At 43.1% G+C, this 22,326-nt stretch overlaps 1 protein-coding gene and 1 long non-coding RNA gene across 8 annotated transcripts in view; one reads left to right on the top strand and one right to left on the bottom strand.

Moving 5' to 3' along the window:
* The window catches only part of LOC133273243 (uncharacterized), a 168,973-nt gene that overhangs the window by 135,131 nt on the left and 11,516 nt on the right, over window positions 1–22,326 (bottom strand). The window lies entirely within an intron of this gene.
* The window catches only part of SERTAD2 (SERTA domain containing 2), an 82,683-nt gene continuing 60,502 nt past the window's right edge, over window positions 146–22,326 (top strand). The window contains exons 1-2 of one of the 7 annotated variants that reach the window (XM_061461461.1): window positions 3,173–3,726; window positions 3,792–3,893. The gene's annotated coding sequence lies outside the window, so the exon portion shown is untranslated. Of the gene's footprint in view, window positions 227–573; window positions 3,894–22,326 lie in introns of those variants that run through there. The other 6 variants (XM_061461466.1, XM_061461463.1, XR_009744678.1 and 3 more) reach the window with 6 other exon arrangements.

Below are 22,326 nucleotides of genomic sequence, written 5' to 3'. Positions count from 1 at the left end.
TGGGATAGAGCACAGCCGCCTCAGCGCCTGGCCGCCGCCTCCGTCGCGCAGCCCGGCGCCTCGCCGCACGCTCTTTTAAACTGATTCCCTCCTCTCCGGTTCACATTCCTCACCCGTGCGTTCTCCCCCCCCCCAACCTCTGACCCCCGATCGCCCCCCGCTCCCCTCACCGCCTCCCTCAACAGTCCTCAACGGCGCTCGCCGAGGAGCCCCCCGGAGCGGGTGAGTGCCGGGCACGGCCTTCCCGGGCTCGCTCCTTTCTGCCTGCTGGGATGGGAGGGAAGCGGGGGTAAGGGGTGGGCGAGGGGCCGGGGCAGCCGCCGGTTGTGCGGGGAGGCGGGCGGGGGGAGCGCGGTTGCGGGCCGGCTGTCTCCCCTGGCTGCCAACTGTTTGAAAGTTGGGGGCATTCGCCTCAGCGCAGCCTGGCAGTGGCCGCGGAGGCACTTTCCTCCTCGGACTGGGGGAAAAAGGGGACATTAAATATATATATATATATATATAAAAAACCCGGCGTCGTTGCCACCTACAAATGCATGTCATGCTGCCGGTGACACGTTTGTCTGTAATTTCTGTTTTATTTCCCCCACTCCTGCTTGAAACTGCGGTTGAGGCTGTGGCAAAGGTTGATAGGAAGGGTAAGGGGCTCCCGAAAGCTGCCCGGGTCGAGCAGATCCCTCCAGCCCAGGCTCTGGATACTGTCCTAATGGAAAACCAGGGAAACCCACCTTTCTTATTTCAGGTGCACCATCCTCCTCCCCACCCTGCCGTGCCTGGATGCTTCGCTGTTACCTAGGCTTGACTTGGCGTGGCAGGAAAATGCGGGTGTTGTAGGGTGAAATCCGCAGTTTTGGTGGCTTGGATTGGTGCGGGGAGAGCTCAATGTAAAATGGTTATGTCTCTGTTTCATTGCTATCGATTTTTATTTCTTTTTCCCCTCCTTAATGTATTTTTAGCAACGTGAATGTGGTGTGCATTCGTCGTGTGCCATACGTTTGGAGTAGCTAAAATACAGTAGATACATGGAAAACCCCAGCAGCGTTTCCATACACAGTGCATCTGAAGCCTCAGTACTTTGCCTGGTTTAGTTATTAATATTAATTGCTCGATCTTTTGTAATTCATATCATATGGAAACTAATTGCTGAATTGAAGGCTTACCAAACCTCACAGTGCTCCAAAAATCATCTTTCTCGGTTATCTGAAAAATAAATCTGCTGAACTTTTGTTAAGAGGAAAGGCCAACATCGTTCTGAGAATCCTCCACGTAAAGTTTCTTTTTTCAAGGCAAGCACTCTTGTAAATAAGAAGTAGTAAATACGGCTTTAGTCAGTGACTACTTAAGTCTAGTCTTAAGTATGCTTAAGATCAGCAAATTTCTAGAGGAAATGAAGCCTTCAACACATCTTGTCTTCTTTCTATCTACAAAGAGAGGGAGGAAACAAAAAAAATCATCCCTGAGACTGATACCAAACAGAAAATCAGTCGTTATCCCAAAGAGTAACTTGGCCAATGTAACCTGAAAACTTATTAAATTGTTATTTTGCCCTTTTTTTCTTGGGGGGGGGGGGGGGGGGCGGGTCCTTGAGCTGTGGTCTCTTAAATCAATATGAAGTGGGCGTGCTTTCTCCTCTGGTACTAGTTTAGCAACGGTGTAACTTCATTAACTTTAATGGAGTGAATTTGCATTAATGTGAAAAGTAATCAAGAAACCCATGATTTTAGAAGGCCCCTATAGTAGTGACGTGACAAGCTCTGATTCCTTCTCTCATCAGACCCAATTACGCCACCCTTACTCATGCTGAGTGGTACTTTACTGCGCAAGTACTCCCTTCGATGCTCGTATGACTACTTGTGTACAACAGTACCGGTCCGGGTGAGGTAGAGTGGTGCTTATTTTTTCATAACTCTTTTTTATTTTCCCCCTTCCCTTGAAATAAGAATATATTGGATAACTACTTTTCTTGGGTGGCGAAGGAAACTTCTGAGGACTAAATGTAAAGGTGCTCTATTAAGTGACCGTACCAACCCCCTCCCCGTTTAAGGCTTATGTGCTACCAGTGAAACAGGTAAGTTTTCTGTGTGTTTAGCTTTCCCTTGTTGCTATGGAAAGTAGGAAAAAAATAGTTGAAAAACTCATTCTTGTCCTGAAATTCCTCTGTGCCTGAGGGAATCCATACCTACATGTTGTGTTTGACTTGGAGTTGTTTTGGGGTTTTTTTTCTTCCCCTCCTCCAGACCCCCCCAAACAATTCACATTGAATTGTTTAAATGTTTTCTATTGAAATCACTGGCAGCAGGATCAGGCCCTCAGTTGTTTTTCTTTAAAGCAGTTGATAATGGCTGGATGTGAAGTTGTAAAATGATAATATTACCTGGTGTGTCCACAGCTCAAATCCACTGTCTTATTACAATCTCAGAAGAAAGCTCTGGACTAAGCAGCCTGTAAAGAAAATATGTCTAACAAAGCACAGCTGACTTCTGCCTTCATGATCTTATTTATAAATCTCTTGAAAGTTTGCTTGATACTCTTCCAGAACAAGACACATTTCTTTCATGTTTGTTTCATGTTTTCACTTCCTCCTATGACTGTATTCATAGCTAAGCTTTTGTGTCACTGAGTGAGATGTTATTGTAATTAACATTAATTATGAAAACTAAATTGTTTTTAGAGGCTCTCTAAATCCATATTGATACTGTCAGCTTGTTTGGTGAACAAAAATCCAGACATTTCACCATTCTCAGACAAAATACATTAACTGGTTCCAAATTAATACACGCATGGGAAAGCATAGAAAAATTAAGCTGTTTTTAGCTCAAATGGTGCATTGACTCTTGATGGAGATGGTGAATACAGTACGGTTGGATCTGAGACATCAAGGCAGGGTAAACGGGGAGCAAGAAAGAGAATTAGGTACAGGCGTTCTGGGAGGGTGTTTACACTGCAGAGTTCCACCACATTCTTTCCAGATAGGCAGTACTAGATTAATTGGGCCAGATTCTGCAGTCCCTGATTGAGCAAAACTCTCACTGAAGTATGCTGGAGCTGTCTGCTTGGTTGCGGACTGCTGAATATGGTTGAGAAATGGAGAAAAATAACAGTGTTTGTCATTAATTATTCACGACATTTCAGATTCTAGACTTAGAGAAGATATCTTCCTTTAATTTGATTTAAAAGGTGTTCCAGGTGTTGGTTATTTTTAAAATGACAAACCTATTGAAATATTTTTGAAATACACATATTCCCTATAGCAATGGTAACATTTTATAATGTCAGTTATAGTGACATTCACGAAAGTCTCCATGTCTGATTTGGAATCGCCCCCTTGAAACAATTGTGAGCTGAGAAGGACATTAGAATCTCTTCATAGAAATTGTAATTGTTGCAATATTTATATGCTATATTGTTATATAGTCTCGGGAAGAAAAAAATAGGGGTGGGGAGAGTTTAAATGAGAATTTGCTGTCACGATACTGAATCCAAAAATAGATGCAGACTAGCAGATTATTCCCTGTCTTAAAAATGAAGTGTCTCTAATTTCCCATTTAAATAAGCAAAATTTGGTTTGCAGTTTGCTTTGGGTAATGAAAGGGTTTTTTTTTTTGTTTCTGCTTTCAGTGCAGTGGTCCTCTGGAAAGTTAGAAACAGTGCCCTGGGGCTCAGCGGAGTGGAGGGTGTATAATTATACGGAAGGCTCCATAGCATCAGTGAATTAGCATTAGCAGCTGAGTGAGTTTGTTAAGCTGTAGAGATGGCATTATGGAAATCAATAAAATGCTGATTTCTTATTGCAGATTCCATGTTAAAAGGAAAAGATGCTGTTTGTTTGTCTGCTTTTCATGTAGGCTTGCCAAACCATTAGTTGATTTGGAAAGGCAGGTTTTTCAGTTCAGACAGTAAGTAGTCAGGGTTTTTTCTTTTTTAACTCTTTTAAATCCTTATTTATTAGATTGTCTTTCAGAAATCACACTAACATCCTGGCCTGCAAGTGGCTTCAATGGTGTCTGTTTGTCAGTAGAGGCAAGAGTGAAGGTCACTTATTTTTTCTTATGACATGCTGGTGTGGCATTGTTGTAGCCCTAATGCTGTATGTTCCTGACATCCCTGCTTCTGCTTTAAATTAGATTATCTCAAGTGTTTGGAGAGTTCTGATGAGATGCACTGAAATCCACGGTAAAAAAAATGAAAGAGAAATAGTGACTTTAACTGTTTTCAGAGATGTGAGTCAGGAGGGCTGATATTAATCACTGTAAGATCTGTAATATCCATTGGCCTTTATTTCTTTGTCTCAAAGCTTCTCCTGCTTTTATACCAGAAAGACAAGTAACCAGATCATTCATCACATTAAGTGCCTACAGAGAAATGACAGATCGACAGCCTTATGTTGAGTACTGTGTAACATGTATGATGCATTAAGTTCTGATCATCTATATAAAACATTTTAATTGGGAGGAACAGTAAATGGGAATGGCTGTTATCTAACCCAAGGACTTTTGTTTTTTCTTCTTCCTCACTGAAATTAAACTTCAGTTCATAATAAAATTCTTTTGTGTTAATACATCTGTATGCTACGACCCTTGATAAAATACTCTGAAACATTTTATTCAAGTAAAGATACACTAAGAGCTTTGGGGAAACCTGTCTGCCTTAGTGGTGGGCAGCATAACTAATGGCAGTCCAGTGGACTTTATGGAACTAGGAAGGTCCAACTCAGAAGCTTCTCCAGGGACACTGTAGGGAGCATCTGTTTTGTGACATGTGAGCAGCGTATGTACAGAGTGCAGATACAGTGAGGCGTGCGGAGCATGTTCTTGTATTAATAGAAACAGTTCAGAATGCTGGATTTATGATGCAAGCAACAGTAAAGGTCAGCAACTTGGAAAATTAATAATATGGCTCGTGTTGACATTTCAGAGGGAATTCTGATGGGGGCGTGGTTCCAGTGAATGTAAACTCGCTGCTCCGGCTGCACAGATAAAATGGACAGCCTCCCTCTTATCTCTTTGGTAACCCAAACCTTTTTTACTGAGAGACTGGCAAAATTATGTGTGTGTTTTCCCTATGCCTTATTGTTTCTGTTAATCTCTAGAGCCAGTGAAGGCCAATATCTAAGCTTTTAGTGCTCAGCTACAGCTTAGAAATGACATTCCGCTTTCTAATGATTATGAGCAGGTGAAGTCACAGGAAGGGTGGGGGAGTTGGAGTGACAGTGTGCAAGTGAACTCCCCATTCTCTAAAATACTTGCCTCTAGTTGTAGTGATCCACAGTGCTTCCTATCTCAGCATTGCCATGGGTGTCCAGTTAAGTTTAAAAACACAGGGGGAGTGGGAGTGGGGTGGAGGGAAGAAAAACGGGGGATGAAGAGCTCTCAGCTGAACACAAACCCTTTTTAGCTCCTGTTGTGTGAAACAGGGAGGAACCCAAGAAATGATGAGGATAAAGTCTTTCATAACTGCAAAATTACAGCAGTAATGGTGACTCTGAAAAAAACAGCTCCTAGATAGAGAAGGCATTGTAGTCACTTTGCTGTCCTTTCCTAAGCTGTTACTGATGTGGTTAAAGCATTAGTTCTGAGAACAAGTGCGTTGAGAGCTTGATTTCTTCCTCTTCAAGGTTTAAAAGCCTATATTCATATCTTTGCTGTGGGGCAAAATAAAATACTGCTGTTTGATTATCCAAATTCAACATTCTCATTTTAAAAAAGAAAACAACCAACAAAACAACCAAAACAAAATGCACCCTAGTTTATGTTGAAATGAAGTTGTTCAACAGATACTCCTGTGGATGCCTTTGTCACTCTTGGTTATCCTTTTTGGTTTTCTTTTTTCTAATAGTCTTTTAATCATCTGCTTTCCTTCTTTCTGTCCCGCTGAATTCCTTTTCTGTTAGTTTTGATTCTCCACTTCTTTCCAGCCAATTTTCTCCCCATTTATTGTTCTTTCTAGTTTTAATCAAGTACCAGTGTTGATGCTTGCTTATAGAATCACATTAACAGCTCCAAATAACACTTCTCTATGCAGGGTACAAATAAATAGCAACTGAGCGTTCCTTAAAAAGCTACGGTGGGAATGTGAAATCTGGGGGATCCAGCTCCTGATTTTTGTGGCCCACACTTCTTGGTTTTGGTATGGTGAGTGGTTGTGCTGCTGTCATGCAGTGCTAAGGCACATGTTGAGGTATGAGATGCCAGTAATATTTAGTGTTCTTTGCCCTTGGCAAAGAAAAGGTTCACCATTGCTGACCCATAGTCCAGAAGGAAAATGTGAAGGGAGAGCCTGTTGGAGGTGTGACATGAGTTGGAGCAGTTATCCTGAAGGAGTCAGGACCACAGCCAGAAATAATACCCAGGTGTCATCAGCTTCAGGCACGTGCCCTGTGCTGTAGCAAAGCAGGAGGTTTGCTGATTCTATGCTTTGTGGAGCTCAGTTTTATATATATATATACATATATATATGTGTATATATATGTTCTTCTTGTTCTATTTTTTGTGTGTCTTCTCTGTTTTAGTCTTGTCTTCAGTATATCATGGCTACTCTTGACCTCTCAGACTGCATCGCAGGGATGTTATAAAGACTTACTGGGTTTTCCCTCATCCTGTGCTGGATGTTTGGCTGTTGCCAAAGAAATTGAGGTCAGAATCAGGGCTTCTTGAATACCATGCACCAAAAAGTATGTCTGTATGTGCTGAAGGTACCAAAATACTCTTTACAAAAAAAACAAACAAGGTTTGTGGCGTTAAAAAAGCTAACATTTGGTTTGTGATGCAGTGTGAGAACGAAGGTATAAAATGAGATGGATTTTCTGTGGTGATGTAAAGATAAAAGGTGCAGCCTTTTTAGGAGAACCTTCAAACTATTAAACATTTTTAAAGGAATAACACGAATTCTTTGCTGAACCTGCTAATTTGAAGGATTTGAAGGTGAGCAGCCCTCCTTCCTGTGAGAATGAGCATATGTGATAGTAAAGTTCCTGAAACGGAGCCGAAGTCTCTAGGCCTTGTGGTGGTGATGATTATTGCCTGATAGAAAGTGGAAGAGGTAGCAGCCAGATACGCAGTGGGAGAATGCCCAGGAACAGGGCATCCTTCCAGCATTCAGACAATCCAAAGAGGCTGATTTATTCCCTCTTTTCAGATATTTCAGTGCAAATTCTAGGGAAAGGCAGTGTCTGTCTTTTCACATTGGCAGATTTTTGTGGCATTTCCACCTCAGAAAGTCCAAAAGGGGCAGGGAATAAAATTAAAACCCCTCAGGTATAGTCTTCTACTCTCCCCTCTGCCATGTTCAAAATGAGATACTCTTCCCTTGTTCAGAATAAAAGCTGTGATAATCCATTTCCTTTGCTGTGATAATCCATTGCCCGAATGTCCTGGTGGCATAATTTGGTTGTGGTGCTTGGACAGCTATCCTATCACTCCTATAAAACAACAGTGTTTGAAATGTTTTAATCCAAGAAATCCAGAGTTAAAATGCTAACAGCAGTGACTAATTGCATGCTAGTGAGTATTACTGTATCTTCCTGATTTATGTCCCTCATTGGCCAAGACAGGCTTGCAGATGAGCTCTTAACGTATTATTTAACAAGATGGTAGCGCTCTGTGTTTAAATTGCTTGTTGTTGTGGGCTCTTCTTATTCTCCTTCCTCACTGTGGGAATCAGATCTTCTTACTAGTTTTATGGGAAAGCCATAGCTCCTTCTGGAGCTGTTAGAGGATGAGTGAACAAACTGCACAGGGCTTCTTTCAAGAGCTAAAGAAGTAGCCTGTGCTACCCCAAAAAGCTGAAAATCCTTATTATCTCGGGGGCTTTTCTGTGGTTTCATTTTTCCTTTTATCTTTCCCTTTCTTCCCTGCTTGAACCCTGTTTCTGAAGGAGCTGGAGCTATAACCCAGCCTATCTTATATCTTTCCATTCGGAAGAAGGTTAAGGTGAGAAAGGTCTGCATTGGACTGCAGATGTTTTCTCTCACCCTTTTGTCATCCCCAAGTCTCACTTTTTCAACCTGAAAAACAGTGGAGGGAAAATTCCCACTTGAACACTTTTCCCTGTCTTTAATGAGGCATTAAGGAAAAATCCCTCTTCTACAAAGAGAGGAATACTGCAGGTGAATGCATCCATCTAGCACCCTTTAGGAAAGGGTCACCACCATGGGGCTGCTGCTAGGAAAGGTTGCCAAATCCCTATAGACTTTGCACCAGGCTGTTGTGAAAGCCCTATAAAATGAAGTTGTTGCATAGCCAGTGTGTGCATGCGTATTTCTGAAGGCTCTGCTGGATTTCTGCCATGCCACAAAACCCATTAGAATAATTTATAATAAAAAGTGGGGCATGGATTTCAGAAATGGATAATGTGCTGGGGGAAGGAGGAAGTGGGTGCCAGAGAAGGCAAATCTGAAGGTTTTCCTGGTCAGTGGATGTACCCCAAAGTGCAAATTTTCTGTCACTGTAGGGGAAGAAGCTACTGGCCTCACTTTTGTTGTCAGAGATAACTGCTGTATGCTTGGCTTAATATACATATTGCATGCTTATGCATTGCTGTTTGTTGGTTTACTTGCACTAGAACTCAGGATATTCCAGGTTCTTACGGATAATCTCTGCTCCAAAGACTTCACAAATATGAGAGAGGCCGGAGGAAAGTAAATAGGTGGGAATTTACAGGTTAGTACTGAGATACAGAATGACATTCACAGGGTGCAGGGCCCTTGAGAGGCATGTGAGTGTGTGGCAAAGGTGCTGTGCAGGTGAGGTGGGGAGGAGGATACCTGAATTGGCCTCCAAGAAGAAAACAGGCATCATGCAGGCAAGTGCTCTGACTGCTGGGCCTTCCATCCATTCTGCATTTATCAGCCATCTAGGCCTAATAAATGTGTGAGTTTTGGTCCCTGGTGTGTCTGGAAAGGAAAGAGATCCTTTGCTTTGCTTCTGCATTACAAGTCAGTCCTTGGTCAGTTTAGAGCTCTCGACACTTGATCCATCTCTTGGACGCCTTCCCCTGTATTTGTCATTGTGTGATGTGACAGCTGTGTAAGTGGAGTTATTCTGTCATGTTCTGTGCAGAGAAATGCTGTGGAAATGGGAAAGCAGGGGAATGAGGCACGTGAGGTGTCTGCATGCAACATGATGCTTGACAAGGCCAGGGAGAAGTAGCATTGGGGTTTTGCATGTGTATTCCTTGGGGCAGAAAGTGTCATCGTCTTCAGTTCAGTTTCTGCTGCAATGAAGGCCCCTGAGCATGTCTGTAACACAAAACAGAAAGAAAATGTTTTCAGCCATCATCCTAGCATTGCTTATGTGTGTATGAATCATTCCTCCTCCATCTGGAAGGATGAGATGCAGAGATCTTTTCTATGGAGGTATCTAACATACATCCTCATAGCAGCCAGCAATTGGCATGACAAAAGGGTTACAGCTAGTGGCTGGCACTTTTCCCATCCAGCTTGCCACTGGAAAAATAATGCTTTTGCAATGTGCTGCTTCTTCAGGCACAAGTGTGCAGAGCCAGTCTCAGGACATGCAAACAGAGCAGTTGCATGTTGTTCGCTCTCGTTTGTGGTGCCTCCTTGGTGGCCCAAGCACTGGGAAGTGGGAGTAACAGCACTAAACTGGTTTTCTTTATTAGAGTGTGACATGGAATGGATGGAAGCAGTGGGGTATTCGTGGAATATCCCCAGGTGTGGGAAGAGGAGTAGCAAGGCATCTTGCGCTACCAGTGTAACACCAAGTGTGGGTGAAGACCTTGTTTTGCTTCTAACCTTGTATGCTTTGCAAAGGACAAGGCAGCATTTAGTAGTACTGAGTGCACAGGAAAAAAGGTCTGTTTTTTAAAATGTCATACACTGTTCATGGAAACTCAGTACGTTGTGTATATTCTGCCCTTCACTTGATTTGCAAGAAGACTGAGGCCCTGCCTCAACTAACTTAGTCCCAGGTGCTCATGTGATGTCAAGAAAGAATTTTGTATTAATTTCCCATCTTTTTGTGGAGGAGTGTTTAATGTGGTGTCAGAATGGGCAGTAGGAAAAAAATGGGCCCCTTACTCTCAGTACTCTGTTCCATCAAACCTGCTAATCATTATTGCTGAGCATGACTGAAAATGTCCTCATCTTGCAGCAGTGCCCAGCTCAATGTGCAGTTCAAACCTAATTGTAGAAGCTGGATGTTCTTCTGAAGCTCCTTGAGGCACTCTTGAAACTCACCAAACATGTGTCCCTGGGATTGGATGTGCCTTTGCTGCTTCCTTCTTCTGAAGGACAGTTGGAGATGAGGTAGAGGAGAGTTGAGGATGCGCTGCCAGCCCTCAGGGTCTTTGGTGCATTTAATGAGCTGGTGTTTGGACCAGTTGTTCTCAGAGCTGGGACCAGCGGCACTCTCTGGGGAGTGCTGAGTGAACAGGAAGCCTCTCTGCTCCCGTTCCTGCTCTGCATTTTAACCAGGGTCTGTTCTGCAAGGCAGGCTTACTTCTTCTGCAGGAACAAAAGTCATCTCTCCATCTTGCACAGGGTAGTCTGGAAGTTTAGGGCACTGCTCCTGCAAGACCTCAGCCTTTATTGGGATGGGTATGGAAGGGGGGGGAAACATCAGTCTACCTCAACTTGGGGTAGCTAAGTCCTGCTCTGCTGCATGGAGGATACAGGCTTAGGGCCACTTACGCTACTGCCTTGTGTATGAAGTGGGGAACTTTGGCTTTTTGAAGGACAGGTTCCTGTCTTTGTGCATGGATGGAGGAACATCCTTTCTGCTTCTTTGTGATGGTTGAGTTTAAGATGCAGCCCTGTTCTTAACATCTTTTGTTGGATGACTGCAGCCAGCAACATTCTGAGCTCAGGGGTGTGAAGTACTGGCCTGTTGCTTAGTATGTTTTAGGTTTGGGGGAGAAGGAGATGGCCAATGGTGTGCTCTGGGGAGTGAAATGCTTCTGCATATTAGGGCTCAGTGCTGGACTTTGTATTTGGGGAGGGCTTTTCTTCCACTGTGTCTTAAGCTTCTGCTTTTATCTTTCCTCTGATATGTTATAGTCTGGAGAAGACCCTTCAGGCAGGGGTGCTTTGTTACTTCCATTAGCTTCGTGATTGCTGTTTATACTATAGTATAATAAACACAATTGGCATTCTGGCTTATTTCAGGGTGTGTGCTTGTGTGTGAAAAAGACCTGGATATGTTAATTCTGCCATCTTTCTTACCTGTGCCTGGGATACTGTCTGCCTATGATCTTTCCTGATACATAACAGCTATGGAAACAACGATCTTGATGCTCCTGGAAGCATTTCAGTAGCTTGACTTTGATAAGTAATACAATTGCAGTAGGGGTGAGGGGTGATATGTAGTTTCTTGCTTTGAAAATTGGCATCTGGATGCTGCAGAGCATGGTCAGCATGCAGAGGTTGTTCCACTGCATGCTTCACCTGCAGTGTCCAGTTGCAACGTATGCTCCATGTATATAAATTCATCTCTTATTTATTTTGTGTGACAGGTCAGAGTTCAAAGTCTGGGGACCCGAGGCAGAAGAATTGCTTTGCTGTTCGTATGTGTATGCTCAGCAGGTATATTTTCTGCTGTAATGTGTTCAATATCTTCCAGTCTGAGTAAGCGGTGGGTGTTTCCACTTGCTGAGAGGCTGAAGGCTATGTTCTCGTGACCTAAATTCCACCTAATGCTCTGTGCTTGAAGGCCAGGAGTCAGCTGGAAGGAAATAAAAGATACAGGGACTTAGGTGCAATTTAGAGCATGTGAATCTGGCTCCTCCTCTCTTGTGATACCACTGTGCCGTAAGCATCAAATGTAGGAAGCTAGTAGTGAATGGTCGAGGCCAGTGGCAGTATTTTCACTTCCCAGAGTGTTTCTAGACATTCTGAACTGCACTTGCCACCTCTAACCCAGGTCCAGTTTGAATTCTCAAGTTGATCCCATCGGTGTTAGATAAGCAAAGAACCTGATCCAAGCTGCTTATTCCTGGAAAGTTCCTGACATCTCGCAGCGTTTACCTTCAGGAGGGTAACCAGAGGGGTGGGGGAAAGGCCTGGAGCTATGATAGTGCCCGTGCTGGTTTCTGGCTCTGGGTTGTTTTCCTTGCTGGTTTTGTGGGTTCTTTTGTTTTTTCCCTTTTTAAGTCCGAATGCTTGCATGCATCTGTGGCCTGAAAGGACTAGGCTATGTTCTGTTACCTGTCAGCACCAGAGAGATGTGTTGAATGATGAAGATGCTTGGGCTCTCAGACATGGGGTGCTGGGGGTGCTTTGCAGCATTCCCAGTGTGTTTGGTTGTGGGGCAGCTGAGCCCTACCAGGCTTGCTTGTGGCCATAAAGAGTGTGATCTCTCACTGCCCTGGCCCTGGTGATCTCTGACTATCAATCATCCTCTTCTCTTTTGGAAGAACTTTAACTTAATGAGAGATACATCAGCTTGAGTAATTTCTGTTTGAAGATTATAAACTCTGTGAATACTGAAGAATATCACATCCTAAGCTTTTGAGCAGTTCTGTCTGTAATACAGTGCTGTTCTTGGAATGATTTGTTTCAACTATAGGCCCTGTTTAAATAGAGTTATTTAAGTATATGTTGCTTGTCCTCATACATCAAAAAGTGAAGTTCAGTGAATAATGAGTTACCATGGGGCATCACAAGGAGATAAGAACTCATCATAGCTTTGCAATAGATGGCAATGTTATTAAAGGAAAAAAAAGACTTTTTGTCTATAAAGCTTAATTGGAAAAGCCAGAAATCTTGAGTGGAGCTTTTAGCTTGCTGACCAACTGGAATATATTGTGATAAGAGCAGATTTCTGTGTGCAGAGGGTGTCCAAGGTTTTGACTGCTGCATGAGCAACACGGCTGTGATATATTTTCCTATGTGTGCCTTTTATGTAGATAAGCGACAGTACCTGATTTCTGGTCCTGCAGGGGAAATGTAATACCCTATTAGCGAACAGCTTTCCAAGATGCAGCAGTTGTCATTAAAACTCAGCAGTGGACAATGGAGCTGTATTTGGCAGGTGTGGACTTTCTTTTTTTAACTTAATGGCAGTGACTTGCAGTTATGTCATGCTGTAGTTTTAAACTGTGCAAGGCCGTCTGACTCGTTTATGTTCTCAATCAGGCTTTTAATGTGCACACACAAGAAACTGGTTTCTGGATTGCTTATCCTACGAGTTGGAGGTAAGGATGACCAGCCCTGGTGTACAGGGGTATCAGGCACTGAGTTCTGTAACAAAGCTACTACTCTTGAATTTCCCCACCTGCAGAATATAGGTCCATCCTACAGTTTATAAAGAATCTAAAGAGAAGTGATGTGCAAGATCCATGCCACTTTTCTTCCCTTTGTAGTACTTACTTTAACTTATTGCTTCCAGTAAGTAGAATCATTGTACTGCTGCTGTGGTCTCGGTGATAGTTAGCAGGACACCATGAGCTGCCCATCTGCAGCAGCTCTGCTGGAAAGGTCTGATCTGCAGGAGCCCTTGTTTGCTCTTAAGGATGAAATGCAATTGAGCATCTGGTGAAGCCTGCTCTATGGTAGAAATTAACTATAAATATGTACCTGGGGATTTTTAAATCATTAGGCTTAAATTGATTATTTTCGACCAGTTATAAGACTCCTAAAACCTGCATTTTCTCCTTCCATAAGAAAAATATAAGTTTGGTGGGCAAATGATATGGTGGCAATAATAATGCGTAAGGAGCAGTGTGAGGAAAAACACAACTTCCTGCCCTGTGTTGTTTCTCATCTTGGGTTGTTGTTTTTTTTTTTTAACTTCCTAATTATGTGGAGTTGGGAGAATGAGCTGGTAGGATATGAGTGTTGCCATCCCATAATAAGAGTTGTGGTCATGGGTGCCATGCAAGCATGAAGCTTCAAGAGACGGTGATGTGTTTTGAGGACAGACCAGGAATAATTCAGGCCTGCATATGGCTTTCTCAGGTAGAAGGTAAGCTAAGGGAATGTCTGCAGAACTAGTGCCCAAAGCTGGAATTGTGCTCCCTGTTCCAGTTAAACCAATACATAAACAAACCAGTTCACTTGATGTTCCCATTAATTTGGACTGCTTACCTTTCCAGTTTTTCCAGCTTGTGATTTGAGCAGAATGAGACAGTAGGAGAAATGACAGTCTGGAACTGGCTTGACTTGTCTGTGTCTCTCCCCAGAAAGCCAGTTTCTTTTCTACCATCAAAATAGGGAATGGCTCTGCAGCTATTGTTCAGGACACCTGAGACTCCACAGCAAAATCATCTGCCACTGCCTAGAAAAGGGACAGCAAAGGAAAACTTGCAGTGCTTTGCCAGCTCCTTCTGTGCCTCTCTACCTACTAGGGCTTTTCTCCACCATACGAATGGCATAGCAGCTGTGGCTTGAGGGTTTCCCCTCACCCTGGGGTATTTGACTGCATTCAGCCCTGGCACCTTCACAGGCACAAGCAGCAGAAGCTGTGTGTGGCCAGTGTCATGTCTGTGCGCAGATCATGATGCTTCTGACAGCCGTGCTCTGCCTGTGTGTCCTTCTGACGTGACCACAGTGCACAGAGACGGCTGGTCCTTGGAAAGACAAGTTGTGCTGTTCTTCTGACTTGAGGCCTTGAGCCTGCAACAACCTGGAGCTTTTTGTCCCTGAAGATAGAGAGTAGCCCAAATAAAAGCCTTTCTTGAGCCTCTTGTCCCTGAAGATAGGGAGTAGCACAAGTAAAAGCCTTTCTTTTTATCAGAGAACCAAACTCTTGGGTTACTGAGGGATCTTTGGGACTGCTTGGAGTGGGTTTTCCCACTGTGCATGTGGGGGGGGGGGGGCGGCATGGTAGGGAGAAGGAGACTGGGTACTAGGTACAGCATTTAATTTGATTGTGTAACTCACCACAGCATGCTCATGACGTGTGTTTCTGACTTAGACAAGAACCACTGAAGGTGCAGAGCTCCTCCATGTCCTCCCCCTTCCAGGAAGTCCTGACAAGCTTCTGGCTTAACAGTCAATAAGTCCACAGAGCCCCTTGGTGCTTTGCCTGTGCAAAAACAAGTTGGCAGTGGGAGTCATTTTGTTGCTTGTGTTGCTGACTGTGTTAAAAAAAGTCTGCTTTCTCGACCTGGAATGATGCCGAAGCAGTGTGCAGGCTGGAGAATGCAGCCAGTGGTCTTTCCCTCGTGCCTTGGGTCTTTTGAAAGAGATTTCTGTAATATCAAAGTAGACCCTAACCTTCCATGGGATCTCCTGGTTGAGTTCAGAGGTCGGTAGCTGAGATCTGAGGTCTGCCTTCTCCTCAGGCTCACTTGGCTGTCAATTTTTATATAGCTCTGCGTGGAGCACTAGTATAGACTTTGATGTACTGTATTCTCACCCAGCGCTGAGGGCTCCATGCTTTTGTGTGCTGCTTGTGTATCAGTGGATACAGCTGGTATGCTCACCTACCAAAAGTGTTTGTTTTGTTCCCTTGATATTGCTAGAAGCCGTTCTCAAGTATGTTCTGCCAGACAAAATAAAACAAAACCTGTGAATCTCAAACTTGGAATCTTGAAGACGACCAAGTGGGGAAACTGCATCTTTGGCAGCATCAAGGCCCCCTGACAAACAAGATCACAGCAGTGATCCGTGTCTCTTGAGACTTTGGAGATCAGGAGCTGCATTTCTCATACTGAAGTTTGCCAGCCTCTTACCAAAAGAAAGGGAGGGGGCTTGGAAAGAAAGAGTTTGTTTCACTGGAAGAAATAAAAGGGATATGCTGAAAACCTGTAACTGAATTGGCTTGAGCTTATGATCAAAGCTCTTGTGGTAACTGGCTGTGATCTATAATGTTCACACATTGTACAAGGGTGGGTTTTCGTTTGCTGCTGGCTTGCCTCCTTTCTCGTTGGCACAGAGAGGAGGGAATAGCATGTCAGGTGTCAAGAGGCAGGAAACAATCCCCTGTGTGCACCTAAGGGACTGACATTCAGGGACTGGAGCTGGGAATAAACTGTGTCCTAGACCAGGAAAAACACTGAGTAAATGATGCTAGAGTTGTTTGGTGTGCAGAACGGTGCCTGGCAGAGGAGATGCTGGCTGCACTGCACATCCTCCTGGCCTCAGTGGAGTTGTGTTTGGGGAATTGGAGAGGCTGAAATCCTCTGTGTTGGTTCTGAATCCAGCATATGTGATAATCTGTAGGCTCCAATGGGAGAAATCGAGAGGATTACAAACTCCCAGAAGGTTGTTTGAATGCTGTGTGTACTTGGATGAGGAATACCACCTCGGAAAGGAGTATTCCTCCTTCTTTAGAAGGAACTAAAGATCAGCTGAGACAATTTGCTCGAGCATTATTACATAGTAGCGTAAAACTCATTACTGAGATTTTTATTTTTGAATAGTTAGCAGATTAGGGAGTAGAGATAGAAGTGATTAGAGCCATGATTAACTGTGGTGCTTTTGATTTTGTGGCTGAACCAAAAATGTGGGTTGGTTTGAACTCAAAAGATGAAAATCTTTTGCTAACATGAAAAATTAAGATTTTGGGTAACTTTAAACCCAAGTATTTTGGATTGTCTGAACTCCTTTAGGTTAAAGACTGATTGAAAACAGTTTTCTAGTTTTAGAGAAATAGCAATCTTAAGGGATGTTCATTGAATTAAAATTTATTTCAGTCCTCCTGAATCCACATTTTGCTGAACATAAATAACATGGGACAGATTCACCTGCAGAGGGAAAGGGAGCTGTAGTCACCCCAACTGCTCATTAACACTCATAGTCTCTCCTGTATGATGCGAGTGTAATCGCAACTGTTCACCTCCCTTATTAAGAACATCACTGTGCCCTTGAAATAGTTCTCCAGACCAAAAAACTTCCCACCATCTGTAACAGATGAAACTGGAAGTCAGTCACAGTCAGAAATAGAGCTGAGTTTTTTTCCAAAGAGCAACGTGCATGTGGAAGGCAAGAGAAAATGATTCCCTAATGAAAAAGCAGTAAAAGAGCTAAACAAAGGTCAAACTCTGTAGACCAGATGCAGACAGAGACTGAACCTATTTGCCATACATATGGAGAGTGCAGTATAAAGCTGCAGTATAAAAAGGTGGCCAACCCAGGGGATATTAGTGTGCGTAGATAACACACATATATGTAGATAATATATGCAATGATACATTCTGAAAGCCTGTCATCAGAACAAATTGCAAAGCACAGAATGCATGCAGGAGTTCAAAAGGACATAGCCGGAGAACATAATACCAAGATCACCACAGAAACAGTGATCCTGGGGGTCACCTTGTTTGAAGCAACCCTTTAAAGCTCTACAATGCACTGGCAAGCAATTTCACAGAAAATGAATTTCCAGATAGGTGCTGGAGCTGGGTGCAGGGAAATTTCAGGCAAACAAATGCAGAAAGGATTGGTGCCAGCCTTATAAAAGTGAAAAAATAAGCCCCCTCAGTTTCACCTGCTGGGCATAAGATCAACCCATGTGGCAAAGCCTGTGTTGGCGTATCTGTAGTTCAATACCATGCAGTAGTACTTTGCTATGGAATAGAAAGTCTCATAAGCCTGATTGGAAACGCTCTGCAAACACAGTTGTACAAATGTATGTGCTGAGCAGTGTTCTTAAACAATACAAGAAGCATTTCAAGGAAGAGTGTATTAAAGAGTTGTGTTGAGATACTGGTGTACAGGTCCTTGCATACCAGTAGTGTGTATGACCCGTGCCGTGTCCCCTTGGCCCTGAAGGTGAAAGTGTTAAAAACACTTGAAACAGAAGGTGAAAGTGTTAAAAATTCTTGATTCAATGTAGTTATCGACCAAGTTATTAGCATATGGTTCTGGTTTAAAGAAGTAAATGCTATTTGAGTTGCTGTACGTATACAAAATGTCTAATTGAGCCTACCTTGAGAACTCTTTACCCCAGTGTGGTTACATGAGGAAGGTACAGAGATGAGAAGACTTCCAAAAGAGGAAATCATGTCTAGACTTCAAAATGCCAGTTCTCAGTTTTGTTTTAGGTGGTGATATCCTGTCTGGTGTCTTTGAGCCTGCATGGAGGAGAAATAATTGACTGAGAGGAAACAGTAACATAAGGAGATGCCACTTGTCATTTCAGAGTAAAAGTTCCAAACTTTCATGTTAAAAATTGTCACCAGCCCTCAAACTTTGTCACAGACTCGAAAGGAGCGTATCTTTTATTGTCTGATAGTGTATCAATGATGCGAAGTGTTCTTGTCAAGGCAGACTGCAAGGTCTTGACTAACTTGTATGCTGTAGCCGATGTGCCTTCTTCATACCTTTTATGTTAAGGTTAAATATTTTGGCTTCTTTCATGTCTTAGCTGTTTTGGGGGTTGGGATGGATGTCCTGATGCCAAGCTGACTTGATAAATGTATACACAGAACATTGGACCTAAGGAATTAAATTCACTATTTTCAATAGTTCAAATTAAGTTCCCCTGTAAGTTTTGCATATTTTGTGTGTGTACTGTGTCACTGATGTTGAGAGGGGGGATCTCAAAACTCAGTAGTTCCCTAAATGAGGAGGAAAACAATTATTTATGTTGTTTGTGGTTAACCTACAGAGTAGTATTAATGGTCTGTGAAGCCTCTTCAGGTAATTGACTCAATAGAAACTTCTGAGAAATTGTTTAAACTTGGAAGCTCCATGAGAAGATGGGATAAGAGGGAGTTAAAATCATGAGGAGAGCGAGTTGGTGTGCATATGAAGATCCTCTTGTGATGTGTTTGTGGGAAGTAAGAAGGCAGAGGAGTGTGTATTTAGATGCTGAGGGGAAGAAGCTGTCAAGTGGAACCAGAAATCTTCAGTGCAGTTACTTCTTTCACTGAGATGACAGCGGCGGTCCGTGCTTGGAGGCAAATACTGGAAACTTCACTTGAGGGGCAAACAGTTGCATTTTTATTCCTCATATTCAAATATGCTGGCCTGTTTTTGCAGGCAGAAATGATAATGTAACACTTAAAACTTCAAATGGATCCTTACAGCCACTGAGGTAATTATATTTGTAATGTGTAAAAGTTGTGCTTGAAAACAGGACTTGTATCTTCCGTCCCTTCCCATCTGCACACATTCACTCACAAATAGGCTTCCCCTTTACAAGGAATAAGTGGATAAATGTTATGAAAAAGTCAGACTTTGCTGCATTATTTTTTTCCTCTGGACTGTTAATATGTTTTAGCATATTCTCATATAACAAATTTTAATTAAGTGATTTTACTTAACATCAACCGGGGGCTTTCCTCTTCTTAGAAGAGAAGGGGAATGCAGTTACTCTGAAAACTTTAATAGTCCTAGTAAAACATAGCTATTTCTTCTACACTGTCAAGCATGCAAACATTCATCTGAAGTCTTTTTATTGATGGCTGTGCATTGCTTTTTAAACTGTTTAACTGTCTAAGCTTCTTTGTAGGGATTTCAGGGGTATCCCAAGCTTTCTTTTACTCCATGGTATTTTAATGATGATTTCATCTATGCTGTGATAGTTCTTGCAAGAAAGCTGTCAGTGATTCCCTTTCTCTCCTTTTCAATTTCTCAGAGGAGATGGAATGTTGCATTTTTTTGTTGGTTTTACTTCTTTTTGCAGTAGAAAATAAAAGCAAGTTGCTTTTCCCCCACATTTTTGTGTGCCCACAACTAGACACACACTCTCTCCCACATGTGCGCACGCATGCAAACGCACACAAGGAGTTTGTTCTTGCTTGTGCGCAGCCAAAAGAGGCTGGATAGGGCTGTCTTCAGCTCAGTGGAAATTGGCACCATCCCATCTGCAGTAAACAACAGCCTGACGTCAGCTTACGCAGCACTGATAGCAGTATAACTTGAGAGATTTTTGAACTGGCCAAGCTGTTGAAAGGCTATCGCTGGGTTTGATAATCTCTGGCTGAACTTGAGAGGAATTGGTGCAGAGGTGGGGGAGAGGAATGGTGGCTAATGACAGAAATAATAGAGCAATTCCTGATAACTTCATATGGGGTGGAGAGGTGAGTTTTAAGTCTTGCACCAAAGCATCTTTTGATTCCCACCTCTTTGGCTGCAGTTGTTCTCTCCAGTGTTATTCCAGGTTCTGAAATCTTGGCTGCTCTGTAGAATTCACATTTGTTCCATGTTGGAAGTCGGAGAACAATTAAAGTGCCATATAACAGTCAATCAAGCAGATGATGAAATTTGACTTTGCTATTGTGTTGAATTAAGCACTTTCATTATGATTTTAATTCCTGATGTTTGCTTTATTCAGTTGTAGATACAGCTCAAAGAACCGAGTCTGGTGATGCTGAGATTTTTACTATTTTCTGTATATTCAGTCTATTACTAGGATACGAGTGTATAAATCACAGAGGCCCTAAATTGTGACCACAACACCCAGAAAAGGTTTACTTGAATGATATTTGGTTCTTCATCATTATCAAATTAGGCTAGAATCAAAGTACCATTTTGTGGTGCTGGTTCCAGATAAGGCCTCTAGCAAAGTAGCTGTTTCCCTGCAATGCTACAAATGCCTTGACTGCAAAGTTAGCGAAGCCTCTGCTGCATTTCTGAAACAGAGCCACTGTGACTTAAATTTAATAACAGATGGTTCTCCTCATAACCCCACAGTTGAAAGAGACTTCTCTATTGTTCAGTACTACTGCTGAAAACACATTTCCATTATGAACTTACAGTGCTCTTATGCCAAAACCAACAGTTAAAAATGAATGGTTTGCTCTGGTAACAGGACAAAACAAACATGAAAATCATTGTGTTGTGTGACAGAAAATCGGAATGTTAAAATTAAAGGTTGATAAAGCTACCAGAATAACTATTTGATGGGCTATTCTTGAACCAATGACACTTCCAAGCAAATATTTCAAGGATATAAAGAACAGTGCATGGACTTCTGCTTTGTTTCTTGTACTGCTGCAACGATAGCAAAAAGCTCATATTCCATTTAGGTCCCGTCACGAGGGATTGACACAGTTTTGTGAAATCCTGGAAGGGAATGTGAATAACTGCCAATATTAAACGTTTTCTAATTTTTACGTCTGCTTTTGGGGTATATTCAGACTGGGTTAATCATAAAAACTGCCTTAGTAGGGAGGGACAAGAGTGAGAGAAGGAAAGAAAAACTGGAGTTTGTCTAAGATGGTGTCTGTCCTGTTAGTAGCTTTTAAACCTTTGGCCATATCTGATGCAGATGCACAAGTCTCAAAGATTCACATCCCACAGAAAGTGGGCAAGAATGTGAGGATCTGTCTGAGCTCAGAGAATTCCTGGAGAACAAAAGCAGGTGTGATCTGTGCATCTCCTCAAGAGAACGATCCAACTGGGATTGCTGTGTGAGGAGAAGGGAAGGGTGAACAGCAGCTCTTTCAAAACCAGGAAAGTCCAGGCTCTCTGTGAGTCTGAATGTCCTTGGAGACTTCCTGCGTCCCACAGGGGCTGCATGTGGCAGGGTCTGATGGCTCTTGATTTATCAGAAAAGCCCAGGATGGTTTTAGAAGCCAAGCCATTGGCAAGCTTGAGCTTGAAAGCCTGCAGTAGCACAAGAGTTGACAGCTCAGGTAAGGAGCTTGTTCAAGAGGAGTCGGCTGGAGCAATACCTTCTAAAATCGCAGGCTGAACAGCCAGGCAGGCCATGGGTGAGCTGATGACTGGCTGTAGGCAGAGCCAGAGCTCTGCTGCAGCACAAGAGACTTGTGAAGTGGGTGGTGAGGCCCTGGAGCCGCATCAGTGTGGCAAGGTGACCTTTCCCAACTGCAGACTTCTTACACTTCAAGGCCCGTGGGCGATGCCAGCATCACGACTTTGGCCCCATGTGAATGTGAACTTGCCAGTGTATAAGAGAAAAGCAAGCCTCTTCAGCTGCGGGTGTGACAGTGTTAACCTGTGGACAAAGTTCGGAGCAGGGTGCCTTAGGTCTGTTTATCATCTCTTTCATTGTCCATCCCTTCCCTTCCAGCCTGCCTCCCTTTTCTGGGGTCTGGCTGTGCCTGGGGAAGGTGGAATTGTGACTTGTAAGACTGTAAAACTCCTTACAGCAGACTTAGCTAAGCAGGGATCTAATGCTAGGTCACTTCAGCAGCACTGTGTGTCACACAGGGCTTGTCACAACCCCCAGCAGAACTTCCCCTTCCAAAAACCATACCAGCAACTAGCAAACACAGTTAATCTCTCAGCTGCAGCCCTGCTGAAGATCTGTTATGGCATGAATGGGAGGAGACATACAGTAAGGGAAAGTTCGTTCATGTTCCTTTTTTTCCCCTTCCTTTACTGTCTCTCATCTTGTCCTACCAGCTTGCTACTGCTTTTAAGTAGGAGATGAGCTGGTGGGAAAGGCCTGTGCACTGTGCCTCTACCTCCAACTGGATAGCATTTGCATTTACTGCCAGTGGTAGGAGTAACCCAGAGCT

This window comes from Pezoporus flaviventris, unplaced genomic scaffold, assembly GCF_033815535.1.
Source record: "Pezoporus flaviventris isolate CSIRO_AGI_PZ_B2104156 unplaced genomic scaffold, CSIRO_AGI_Pfla_v1 ptg000031l, whole genome shotgun sequence".
Taxonomy (NCBI): domain Eukaryota; kingdom Metazoa; phylum Chordata; class Aves; order Psittaciformes; family Psittacidae; genus Pezoporus; species Pezoporus flaviventris.
This window is presented reverse-complemented; position numbering and strand designations above follow the sequence as displayed.